Here is a 12,484-nt window from a genome sequence, read left to right as displayed (position 1 = left end):
AATAATTTCCAATTTGCATCCACCTTGAGCTCTAAAGTCATCTCACGAATTCACTACCCATTCCGTGACAGCAACAGTGCAAGCTTTCCCTCACACAGAAAAAGGTAATTCAGAGATCATTTGTTGTCCTCACATTTGCTATTATTTCATTGTCTGCCCATCAGAAAGGTAGTGGGTTATTTACTAAGGTTTTGTATAGTCTCTTTCATAGTGTGAAACAATGCAAAGTATTAGGCCAATTTAGTAACCATTATAAAAGCTGAACCGTGCACCCGTGCAACCCTTACTAAATAACCCAAATATTTTCTCATTTTACTTCTGAGCCTCACTCCTTTTCAGTCGTACATTGTGACCTCAGGTTTTAGGGGAACTAGTTCTATGCAAAGTCCAGCATACATGAAGTGCAAGAGGGGTCAGTGCAGTTACATGTTGCATACATAGCCTAGAAGAGCAGTGCTTAATAGTACTGGGGCCCAGAGCTCAGCTCTGAAATTTGCGGCTGGTGTACAATTAAAATGTGCACAGACAGAATTCTAGGGTTGTATAGTCCTTAGTCCATCTTTAAGGCGCTAACAGACACATCATTCACCTTCATCTCGCTTCTGCAGGTTCCTGCTTTATCCGTTTGTGGAGGTTTTTATGGATTTCTCTTCCTCCAGCTTTCTGATTTTTAAATGTTTTGTCGCCAGCTCTCAGCAAAAGTCTAATGAAGATAAATAAGTGCTGGTCCCCAAAAATATGTGTCGGTGGTTCACACCAGCAACCACCGGCTCAAATTAAGCACTGAAGAAGAGTGGTGGAGGTGGGACCGTGAAGTCACTGAAGAGGGCTTGCTATTGTCGATGCTTCTCAGTGGGTCAAGTGCCCCTTAATGAGATATTCAGCTTTTTGGTGTAGGGGAGGTGATTTTCTGACCCTTCCAGCTTTGTATATGATGCAGCAGGTCCTGAAAATGGTGTGGGCTGGAAGTGACTGTCAGTGTTGGTTTCCCAGGCTGGGAGATCTGTGATGGCTTTCATTCAGTCCGGTGATGAAGCCTGCAGCAGTGCGGACGATGCCAATCACAGAAGGTACATTAGGTTCTGTGGTCAGAGTCTAGACGCGGTCCATTCGGTGCTTGTTATCCTGGAGAGTCGCCTATAGAACCATACGCAGCACTGTAAATGGCACCTCTAGAACTAGATACAAAACTCCAGGTGAAAACTTCAAACTGGAAATAGTGTGGTAGATGTAGACGCCATATTATTCTAGAATTTCAAGTTAATTATAAATAATGACTATCACAATGTGATGAAGATGAGTATATACAGATTTATTATACACAACACCATATATATGCACCTAGATAGTTCATATATTTTCAAAGGACATAGTTGCAGAATTAAGAATAGTAAACCTATATTTATCTATGAACACTTGGCTTGACCAGATTGTGGTCGTCGGTTTTTGGTCATGATATTTGAGCAGCACTGTAGTGTACTTCTCAATATTCTGACATACAACTGCTAGACACAGTGCATGCTCCCAGTAGAGTGACCACAGCTCGATGCAGTAAAATACACGAGGATTTATGACCAGACACGGTCCTCCTGATGAGAGTAGCAATACTCCACGTGATGACTTCAGAACGCTTTACTGTGCTCCATCTGAGACGTCCAGATGTGTTCACAATACCTCAGAGTTGGTTACCACAACTGCACATAATAACCATGGTGAGGCCACTGGAATTATTCATAATATACGTGTTGAGGTCATCACAAAAGGATACAATCCTCCACATGTGATATGAAGACTTGAATACACCCTTCCACACCAGCCTTCAAAATTGGGTACAGCATCCCAGATGTGGACCCATGAACTTGGTATAACTCCCTCAAAAGGGCCTCAAAGGGGCCTCCAGATATAGACATCGTTTTTCTGAACTAGAAACAATATTTCCCATGATACCTCATCAAGTGGCCATGATTGTCCCAATAATGTATACAGAATTAGAAATAGGTGATCAGTGCCTGGTGCAATACTCCAGAGTGACATAGAATTTAGCAATCAAGCTTTGAGCTGTCAAAAACAAAGGTTAAACAATTACAGTGATGAAATGTTTTAAACTAAGGAATGCTGGAATTCACCAGTTATAGTTAACTCAAGTAACTATACCTTGCACTCTTGCCCTGCACATTGTTGTCATCAGTGATGTAATGTCAGATGTCATGAGGGATGTTATCAATGATGTCATGGAAAATGTCGTGAGTGATGTAATTTATGAGATCATAAGCAGTGCATGGCAAAGTAGCAAGTTATAGTTACTTGAGTTAACTGTAATTGGTGACACTCAGGGCCTTATTTATACTTTTTGGTGCAAAACTGCACTAACGCAGTTTTGCACCAAAAAGTTTAGCACCGGCTTGCACCATTTCTCTGCACCAGCCGGGCACCATATTTATGGAATGGTAAAAGCTGGTGCAAAGGGTAGGCTAGAGTTAAATAAAAATGACTTTAGTCGGGTGCGGCTGGCAGTATAGAAGAAGAGGGTTTAGCGCAAAAAAATGACTTTAGGCAGGTTAGAGTAAAAAAAAAAGACTCTAACACGATTAGCATCATTTTATGGTGCTAAACCCCCCATGCCACATGACTCCTGCCTTAGAAAAGGCAGGAGTTATGCCCATCACCCCAATGGCCAGCACAGAGGACAAGGGTCCCCTGGGTTGGCCATTGCACCCTGTGCCATGTATGGGGCCCCAGTACAGGGCCCCCTATGGCACTTTTAAAAATAAAATGCAATCTTACCTGTACTTACCTGGGTATGACGCTAATTCGGTGCAAACAGAGTATAAATATGCCGCAGAGTATAAATATGCCCCTAAATATGGCGTCAATGCCATAGAGTTATTTTTTGCACGGGAACACCTACCTTGCATATCATTAAGGCAAGGTAGGTCTCCACTTTCAAATAATGACTTTAACTCCATAAATTTGGCGCTAGACGGGTCTAGCACCAAAGAATAAATATGGAGTTAGTTTTGCACCGAATTAGAGTAAAAAAAAAAAAATGATGCTAATTCGGTGCAAACAGAGTATTAATATGCCCCTCAGTGTTTTTTTATTTTAAAATGTTACGTTATTTAATGAAACCTTCACTTAACTATAATGTCACTTTAACTTTTGTTTTTTTAGTGAATTTCTGAGATACTTTTCAAGGTGAAGTAAGATATATTTCTGTAGCTAACTACAATGTCACTTTAACATTGTTATTTTTAGCAAATTTCTAGGGTTTTTTATTTCATCACCAGACCTATCTTTGCCAACCTCCACTGTGCACAGCCTTCAGCCATGTGCATTGAAGGTTTAGCCGCAGGACATGGCCTGTCACCAGGTCCTGTGCACAACCACCTGCGGCAGCCAAACCTTGCAGGTTCTGTGCCTACTCCTTACGGCTGGCCAACTGCCTACCACAGGCTGTGCTCATTGTGGGGTTAGCTGCAGAGCCTGACCTACGCCAGGCCCTTCAACCAACTGCTCTCCCCACAGAAGGCCAAGCTCCTCATTGCAGCACTTCAAAAACAGAACTTTTGTTTTCAGTGTGACCCTAGGGGGCTCCTTCTGGACCCCCCAAGGTCTAGGAAGTCAGGGCATCCTTACACTGCCCCCTTGTACCTTATTTTATTTTTATTTTCACAACACAGTAACTGAGTCCTGTAATAGCAGCAACAACATTTTTCAGGTTGCTGCCAGCCAGCCAGAGAGAGACTCACGGAAACTTCTCACTCCCCTGAGAGCGAGGAGGCTGATCGAGAAATATGTCCTCTCGGCCAATTGCACTGCTCTGTTATTTAAGGTGTGTGCCCTCATGAGTATCTTTATGAAGGAACTTGAACCCCCGGCCACCTCAGTGCCATGCTTCAGAGTTCTACTCTTCGTTAGGTGGGTTCTGCAGTGCCTAGCGGGCCCCCCAGTGAGGGGCTCTTTGGTGGTGATCTTCTCACTGCCCTCGATAGTGCATCAGTGTAGATAATGGGTATAGTGTGAAAAAGGCAATTATAAATGATTGTCTAGATATCACTTTAAGAGAGCAATTTTCATGAAGGAACCAAGGAATCTCTGACAAAAGTAAAGATATATATGCTGAGGGCCAATTGAATGCTAGTAGTTTAGGGAACCTTATGATGAAACATGCCACTGAGATGGGTTAAGTTCATGCTCCCGATAAAGATACTCTGGCCCATATTTATACTTTTTTAGCGCTGCATTTGCGTCCTTTTTTGACGCAAAAGCGGCGCAAACTTACAAAATACAATTGTGTTTTGTAAGTTTGCGCCGTTTTTGCGTCAAAAAGCGGTGCAAATGTGGCGCTAAAAAAGTATAAATATGGGCCTCTGGATGTATATGTGGGAGCATAAACGGGATATAAATGGCTAATATGGTAAATGTACTACCAGAATGGAGTAGATTTCCATCCAGGAACGTCACTAGTGTTGTGTTTTTTAGATGAATGCTGGCGAGGACAGGTGATGGTCTAGTATCAACCTCCCTGCCACTCTTTTTTATGTCTAGCTTCGTTGTTGGGGCTCACAGAGGGCCATAATGTGGTTTGTTTAGCTGCAGGATTGCCAATCGAGGTTGAGCCCCGAGTGCCAATGCCCTTTTTCACCTTTATTCAAGAATTCGAACCATAGCAAATCATTTTATCTTCCTTTGCCTTAAACTGTAATTATGTGTAATGTAATTAGTACAACAAAGGGCATATCGTAGTGTCTAGTATTATCACAAGAGTGGTTAACTTTAACAAAGAAGTCAGTGTGAACCAAGCCAACCCTATGAGGAATTCAGAAAGATACTTCTCAGCTTCAATATGTATCGTTTTAGTTGAACCTGGTGGACTTGTGAGGGGGAAGAGAGGGAAGGCTTGGACTGGTGTTGAGAGTCTGGCCCACGGGAAGCACTTTACTTCACTAGTAGAAGTTATCTTAGAGCTCAGTTATCTCTAGCCACTCTCGCCTCCGAGTTGCATTTTGTGAAGACTCTTCAGTGTCAGGCAGGCTTTTGCTTGACGCTGCCATGAGGAGTTTTGCTCAACAAGAAAAAAAATGGCAACGATGTCAATGAAGTTAGTTGGCAGCAAGAAAGTTTGGCTTTTCCAATGCTTGTTTAAATGATATTTGGGTACCTGTAGTTTTGCTTTTTGTATTGTTCATCCAGCACTGCATGTGTCAGAATGCACAAAACATGACTGAGTAATGCCACTCATGACTTGGGATAAATTGGGACCTCATCGTGTCTCCCCTATCCAAGTCCCATCAGGCAAACTACTAATAGCAGAGAGCTTGTGCTGTCAGAGGGAAGAATGCACCGCTGATGCTTGTTTGGACCTCTGCAGTGAGTGAGTGAGTGTGTGTTTGTGAAGCTTGCGCTGTTGCTGACTGTGCTGCGCTGCGCCTCCGTGCACGAGAGAAGGCTGTTTAGCTGCTGTCTGCCCTGGTTGAGAGACGCCTACACAGCTGTTCTGTTCTTTTATAGTGTACCCATGCTGTACGTGTGACATAAGCTTACACTGTGGCTGCCCATGCTATACTTGTGTTTGTGTGTGTGTGTTTGTATGTGCACGTGTAGAGAGAAGCTTGCAGTGTTGCTGCACATGTTGTAACTGCTTTCTGAGCTTAAGGGACGCCCACAGTTGTGTTGTGTTGTGTGTGTGGCACGTGTTATGTGTCTGTGAGGCAACATTTCTACTAGTTTTGCCAGTGCTGTCCTTGCTCGTGTAAGAGACGACGACTACCGCTGGTAGTGGTGTTCCTGGGCCATGTGCGAGTCAGGGGAAAAGGCATTCGTTGAACGTGTCGTGTCCTGCATGTGTGATGAAGAGGTATTCTCACCTGCCATGGGGTGTCTGTTCTGTGTGCAGAGTTTGCACTGCCTCTCCGTGTGCCAGGTGTGTCTGGGATAAAGTGTGCAGTTGTGATCTGCACACTTTGGCTGGCAGGTGTGATTGCTTCCTATCTCTCCAGCAGATGTTGAACGCCCTGTGTCAGGATCCTGCAGGCTGTGTTTTGCCTCTCTAGAAGTCTCCTCCACTGCTGTGATTCTGCAGTCTGTGCTCCTACCGCATGTGCTGTGCTCCTGTCTCTGTCATCCGTGCTCCTTAAGGCTTTGATGAATCTCTGCCGTGCTCCTGCAGTCTCTGCTATGTTCATGCTATCTCTGCTGTAATTCTACAGTCTCTTCTGTGCCCGGTAGTCTCTCTGTTGTGCTTCAACAGCCTTTGATGTGTTTGTGAGCGTTGTGCTGTGCTCCAACCATGTGTGCCTTAGTAGTCTGGAATCTGCTCCTGAAGTGCGTCCTCCAACAGTCTGTCTGTACTCCTGCAGTCTATGCTGTGCTTCTGCAGTGTCTCTTGTGGTCTTGTCGTCCCTGTTGTATTTCTGCACTGTCCCGTGCACCTGCAGTTCCTGCCGTTCTCCCTGTAGTTTCTCCTGTCCTGCTGCAGTCAGTGCTGTGCTGCACTCCTGCAGTCTGAGCTGCGCTCCTGCGGTCTGGCTGCGCTCCTGCAGGCTGTGCCAAGCACTTACTCTGGGCTAAGCTCCACAAGTATCGCCTGTGTCCCCACAGTCTCTGCTGTGCTCCTGCAGTCTGTTCTGTGTCCCTACAGTCTCTGCTGTGCCCTGCAGTCTGTTCTGTGTCCCTACAGTCTCTGCTGTGGCCTGCAGTCTGTTCTATGTCCCTACAGTCTCTGCTGTGCCCTGCAGTCTGTTCTGTGTTCCCACAGTCTCTGCTGTGCCCCAGTGCTTAATTTGTGCTTGTTCTTTCTGGTGCTGAGCACCGGCACTTACTTATTTGTGAGGGCCGGGGCTTATTCTTATGCCTCAAGCATTTGCTGCGAGCAAAAATATGTGAAAGACGGAAGAAGGAAAAACTAAAAAGCGTCATATAGGGAGAAAGTAGAAAGTTGCAGGATGAGCAGAAGGGGCAGGGGTGGCCCTAAATGGATTAAATAGGCCCGAGATGGCCTTAGGATTATGCTGCCTCAGTATTCAGTGCTGGCAGATTTAATTACAGCAGCCTCGTGTTTAAGAGAAGGGCTTTCAGCACCGGCACCTCTGAATTTACAAATGATGCACTGTGTGCCCCTGCAGTGTATGGTGTGCTCTCGCAGTCTCTCCTATGCTCCTGCACTCTCTGCTGTGTTCCTGCAGTATTTCCTGTTACCAGTCTCCTTTGTGCTCCTTAGGTTCTGCTGTGCCCCTACAGTCTGTGTGCCTTTAGTCTCTTCTGTGCTGCCCTCTCTTTTGTGCTCTTATTGTCTATGCTGTGCTCCTGAAGTCTGTGCTCCCGCAGTCTCTCCTATGCTCCTGCAGTCTCTGCTGTGCTCCTGAGGTCTGTGCTCCGCAGTCTCTCCTATGCTCCTGCAGTCTCTGCTGTGCTCCTAAGTCTGTGCTTCTGCAGTCTGGACAACGGGTATTTGTATTTATTGTGTGTGGTAAATACCCCACCCTATTCCGACAAACTTGTAACGAGGACCTAAGTTATTGTAAAGGGACTAATCAACAAAGGGGCAAAGTCAGAGCCCCGCTTGGGGTGCTCTTTTTTAGGCTGAGCGCGCAAGCACTCTGGCCTGTTGTAATCTATCTATGGGCTTTTAAGCACACCCACCACACGCCCATCACTATCTCTAATTCATGGGCTTGCCTTTCAAAAATCCTTTGTTATCATTGGTAAATGCTTTACGTTTGACTGTGAGCAAACTTCTTTTTCCTTTTGTGTGTTTCCTTTGTGCGCATGCTCATGGCGGCCGCGGCGCTTTGAATTGGGTTGCTTATGTCAACTGTTTTACTTTTCATTTTCAATTTAAGTGACAAGAAAAGTCCAGTTAGGAATTTACAATGCTAATAGCTCTAACTCGAGCAAAGGTGAGACCAATGCATTGCAAATGCTTGTTTTCCTCTTTCTGTTTCCTGGTACTTGTGCTGAAGGTATGCAAGAGTGTTCAGACAGGCATAGTGAAGCACAGTGATCCCACACATGGTTTTCTCCAACCTCGCCAGCAATACACAAGTACTTGTTTGTGTCTGACAGATGGTGCAGTTGAGGAATTTGGATAGATTGGTGCAGTCTACATCACTTAATATTTACTACTAGTATGAAATATTAGTTTACCAGAAGAAGGACCACGGTCGGTTTGTTTTGGGCCCTTTTCCTAGCAGAGATTCAGTTCAACTTGCAGAGTCTGAAGAACCCAGTGCCCTGTTTTCTTGGCTTTTAATCAGGTTGCAGACGGGCCTGAATTAAGTAATCTTGGTCTACTTTAAAACATTTTAACCTATCAGTTGGGCCCGTCGGTGTCACGCAAGAAATAAGCACTGGATCTCTGGGTTCCTCAGAAGCAGTCCTCACTTTATCACGAAGTAAAATAGGACTGCGAAATCCAGTGTGTCGTATTTCCGTAATCTTTGTTTCGGGTAAGGATGCTGCTGGACTCCACCCTCACAGACCATACACATTGTCAATGGTCTAACATCTGGTGGTGTTGCAGTGAACCTGATGCTGCTAATGTTCAGAAGAAGTGACCATGCTTCATGCAACATTCATACAGAGAATCCACACTTCGTAGCTGGCAGCATCTTCTCACAATGAGGGCTGCTCCGCATTGCTCACGTGAAGCCCATACATGTCAAGGTCCATAACTGAATCGATCAGAATGCCCACCAGCTGGGAAATGCATCAACTCTTGGATCAGTAGTACTGTTAGTGTCAGAAGAACCAAGCTGTAAAAACAGTCAATGAAAACTAGATGGGTAAGGAGTGAATGCAGATTTCACATCCCAGAGGGGGAGCAGAGGAGCAGGGGGTCATTATTCCCTCTGGCCTACAGTTCTACAGGTCTCTGTGCTTGTGCTTCAACGTTTATCTATTGCTATTAAAGCAATGAGTCACTTTTTATTAATAACATGGCAGCTAACACACCTAATACAACTAGAAGGTGGGAAATGGTGGTTATGCAGTGCTGTCTCTTTTCCTGTAGGATTTGTATTTTAAACTTTGAAACAGCCTTGTCCTACATATGGCCTCAGTTCAGTTTACTCACCCCACCATTCAAAATCTGAACCAATAATAATTAATAATCAATTATCAGCTTCTGGTTATGCAGAGATAACAAAACATCTTTCTAGAACAAACAGATCAAGGGTTACTAAAAACTTGGTGATGTGTTGCAGGCCCTTCACAGTAGTTGATTGGCCACCTTTCAGTTGGCTATTGTTGTATTTGGGTGTTAAACCGGGTGATATTGAGGTGAAACCATTGCCTAGTTTTAACACGTGCAAAAATGACAAGACAAAATGATGAAGTAATATCACACAATGTGCTGCATTAGACCACATAATTTACCTTTTCTTGCTGCATAATTTAGGTAGCCCCACCACATAATTTGGTCCTTCCATGTTGCATATCAACAGCTCCGTCTATAAGGATAGTGTGTATATCTATACAGAGACTAATCATTCATAATGAGACTAAGGGCCTATACTGACAGTGTTGGACTTTTGCTTATGCAGGGTCATCCCCAGTCTTTTTGCCTCCTGCCTCCTATTTTTTTCTGACCTGTCGCTGTTGGCTTTTGAACTCTGAGCACTTTCCCACTGCTAACCAGTGCTAAAGTGCATATGCTCTCTGTGTGAAATTGTATGTGATTGGTTTATCCATGATTGGCATATTTGATTTACTAGTAAGTCCCTAGTAAAGTGCACTAGAGGTGCCCAGGGCCTGTAAATCAAATGCTACTAGTGGGCCTGCAGCACTGGTTGTGCCACCCACATAAGTAGCTCTGTAATCATGTCTCAGACCTGCCACTGCAGTGTCTGTGTGTGTATTTTTACACTGTAAATTCGACTTGGCAAGTGTACCCACTTGCCAGGCCTAAACCTTCCCTTTTCTTACATGTAAGGCACCCCTAAGGTAGGCCCTAGGTAGCCCCAAGGGCAGGGTGCAGTGTATGGATAAGGTAGGACATATAGTAATGTGGTTTATATGTCCTGACAGTGAAATACTACTAAATTCGTTTTTCACTGTTGCAAGAACTGTCTCTCTCATAGGATAATATGGGGGCTACCTTTAAATATGATTAAAGCGTAGATTCCCCTAGAGAGTAGATGGACATGTGGAGTTTGGGGTCCCTGAGCTCACAATTTAAAAATACATCTTTTAGTAAAGTTGATTTTAAGATTGTGCGTTTGAAAATGCCACTTTTAGAAAGTGAGCATTTTCTTGCTTAAACCATTCTGTGACTCTGCCTTGTTTGTGGATTCCCTGTCTGGGTCAGTTTGACAGTTGGGTTGTTTTTCACCTCACACCAGACAGTGACACAAAGGGAGCTGGGGTGTAACCTGCATTTCCTGATTAGCCATCTCTGCTAGGAGGGAGGGGTGGAGTGGTCACTCTCATCTGAAAGGACTGTGCCTGCCTCTAACAATGCCGGCTCCAACCCCCTGGTGTGTGTCTGAGGCCTTGCCTGGGCAAGGCAGGATTTCACAAGTAGGTGTGAGTCCCCTTTGAAGAAAGGTGACTTCAAAGACTAAAATGGGTATAAGAAGGGCACCCAAATCTACAGACTTTAGAAACACTTCTGGAATCAAGAGGAACCTCTGCCTGGAGAAGAGCTGTTAGCTGAGGAGGAAGTGCTGCCCTGCCTGTGACTGTGCTTTGTGGAGCTTTCCTGCAGTGCTGCTTCTGCCAGAGTAAGAGGGCAAAGACTGGACTTTGTGTGCCTTCCATCTTGAGAAGAAATCTCCAAGGGCTTGATCTAGAGCTTGCCTCCTGTTGTTTGAAGTCTCAGGGACAGCAAAGACTTCTCTCTGCCAGCACCTGGAGCCTCTGGAGAGACTCCTACTCTGCCCTGTGGTGCCCATCCAGTTCCTGGGACCCTGAAAGGAGAAGCTGGCAGCCTAAAGACAAGAAAATCCACGCACAGAGCACCTTGCGGGGAAAAGATCGACGCGAATCCGATCTGCGGCTGAAAAATGACGCGCCGCCCGCTCCGCAGCTGAGAAACGACGCTCGTAGGAAACGCGACCGAAGAATCGACGCACGGAGCAGGAGAAACGACGCGCAGCATCGCTGACGGAGGCTGGGAGATCGCAACCTGCGCGGCTGGACCTTCGACTCATTGTGCGGCTGGATTTTTGACTCGAGTACCGCCGTGCGGAGTTATTTTCGACGCACGCCCACCCGTGCGGGGTTATTTTTGACGCACACCAGGTACATTTTCACTCTAGCAGCGCTAGTGTGTTTTTAAAACTACTTAAAGACTCTTTTTGATTTTTAATTAATAACTTGACTTGTGTATGGTGGATTTTTGTCGTTTTGGTCTTGTTTTGTTTAGATAAATATTTGCTATTTTTCTAAACCTGTGTTGTGTCATTTTGTAGTGTTTTCATTGAGTTACTGTGTGTGTTGGTACAAATACTTTACGCCTAGCACTCTGAGGTTAAGCCTACTGCTCTGCCAAGCTACCAAGGGGGTAAGCAGGGGTTAGCTGAGGGTGATTCTCTTTTACCCTGACTAGAGTGAGGGTCTTTGCTTGAACAGGGGGTAACCTGACTGTCAACCAGGGACCCCATTTCTAACATTGGTGATCAGCGGTCGGGATTTGGACTTGTATTTGTGCCTGACATACAGTGATTAAGTGTACACTACTGTTTTGATCTCAGACCACTACGTGACCACATACTACTTGTTTGGTGATCTTTTGCTTTTTCTCTTAAGGACTCCTTTTTGTTCTACTTCCATGATTTTGCTGATCCCTTGACTGATTCTTTTTACTTCATTGGGAACTTATTTTCTGCCTTTGGAACTTTGCACTTGTGACCATCAAGTCTCAATCTGGAGATGCAACAGCTGGAGCTGTGTTTGAAATGGAGAAACTGAAGGAGTACTCAGTTGCTCAATTGAAACAGTTCCTTAAAGATCTTGACTGTCCCACTAAGAGCTCCACCAGGGAGGGGGAGCTGCAAAAGGCACAGAGGGCCGGGGTGACAATCAAGAAGGCTGGAGGGCACATAGAGGAGGAGAATGTGCGTGGGGAAGTGCAGAGGATACACAGTGGTGTAGTGGAGGTACCTGTTACGCCTGGGGGGAGGGTCCCCAGGAGGGGTAGCAGGGTGTCGTCTAAGGGTCTGACTCCTAAAGATGTGCAGGACAGACAGGCAGAAAGGGTTCGCCGGTTGGAGGCAGAAAAGTTGAGGATGCAAAGGGAGTATGACAAGTGGGAAAGGGACTTCGAGATACAAAGGATGATTTATGCTTACAAGCTTAAATTGAAACCGCTGGAAGTCATGAGGGCTGAATCCAGCTGGAATGGTGGCAGCAACAATTTTATATCTAGTGCTGCTGAAGAAATGCACATGCCCAGAGATGTGGTGCCCTACTTGAAGGAGGGAGTTAACACACACCAGGAGGTTCAGGGGTATGAGGTAGCTCCAGTGATGCACAGGGTCCCTGA

At 45.3% G+C, this 12,484-nt stretch overlaps 1 protein-coding gene across 2 annotated transcripts in view; it reads left to right on the top strand.

Moving 5' to 3' along the window:
* Positions 1–12,484, top strand: part of LOC138284903 (transmembrane protein 200B-like) — a 42,411-nt gene that overhangs the window by 20,293 nt on the left and 9,634 nt on the right. The window contains exon 1 of one of the 2 annotated variants that reach the window (XM_069224175.1): positions 10,642–11,241. The exons of the other annotated variant lie outside the window; for it this stretch is intronic. The gene's annotated coding sequence lies outside the window, so the exon portion shown is untranslated. Of the gene's footprint in view, positions 1–10,641; positions 11,242–12,484 lie in introns of those variants that run through there. 2 annotated transcript variants of the gene reach the window in all.

This window comes from Pleurodeles waltl, chromosome 3_1 (assembly GCF_031143425.1).
Source record: "Pleurodeles waltl isolate 20211129_DDA chromosome 3_1, aPleWal1.hap1.20221129, whole genome shotgun sequence".
NCBI classification, from domain to species: domain Eukaryota; kingdom Metazoa; phylum Chordata; class Amphibia; order Caudata; family Salamandridae; genus Pleurodeles; species Pleurodeles waltl.
This window is presented reverse-complemented; position numbering and strand designations above follow the sequence as displayed.